This window comes from Saccopteryx leptura, chromosome 2, assembly GCF_036850995.1.
Source record: "Saccopteryx leptura isolate mSacLep1 chromosome 2, mSacLep1_pri_phased_curated, whole genome shotgun sequence".
NCBI classification, from domain to species: domain Eukaryota; kingdom Metazoa; phylum Chordata; class Mammalia; order Chiroptera; family Emballonuridae; genus Saccopteryx; species Saccopteryx leptura.
This window is the reverse complement of record NC_089504.1, coordinates 40,233,824-40,234,408: the sequence shown is the minus strand read 5'-3', so window position 1 is coordinate 40,234,408 and position 585 is coordinate 40,233,824.

Below are 585 nucleotides of genomic sequence, written 5' to 3'. Positions count from 1 at the left end.
TGGCAAGGAACCCGACACGTCATCAGTGCCTCTCAGAACACTGGCTTCTAGTCTTGCCCAATGCCTGGATCGTTAGCGCCCGCCCCAACTGGTCCCTCGGTGGGGCGAGGTCCAAGTGTGGTTCCTGGGAGTTTATCTCAACATCTCTACCCGAGAGCCGTGAGCCGTTCCCCTGTCACCGCCGCTCGGTCTCTGAGTTGGGAGAGACTTCCGGCAACTAGCCCCTCTGTGGCCGTTTCTAGAAAGCCGTGTAGCCTCTTGACACTCCCTTCTAAAGGAGAAACTCACAAGGCCATGTTTTCTGCCTTAGACAGTACCTGCTTGTAAGCGTTTTCCCGTCCCCTTTCAAAACTACAATCTGCTTCCTCATTTTGGGGATGGTGAGGTGGCAGAAAGGGCTAAAGGGGCTAGAGACTGGGAAACCTGCTAAGATTTTTTTTTTTTTTTTTTTTTTTTTTAAGAGAGAGAAAGGGAGCGAGACAGAGAACATCAATCTGCTCCTGTATGTATTCTGACCGGGGTTGAACCGGCAACCTCTGTGCTTGGGGAAGAAGCTCTAATCAACTGAGCTATCCGGCCAGGGCA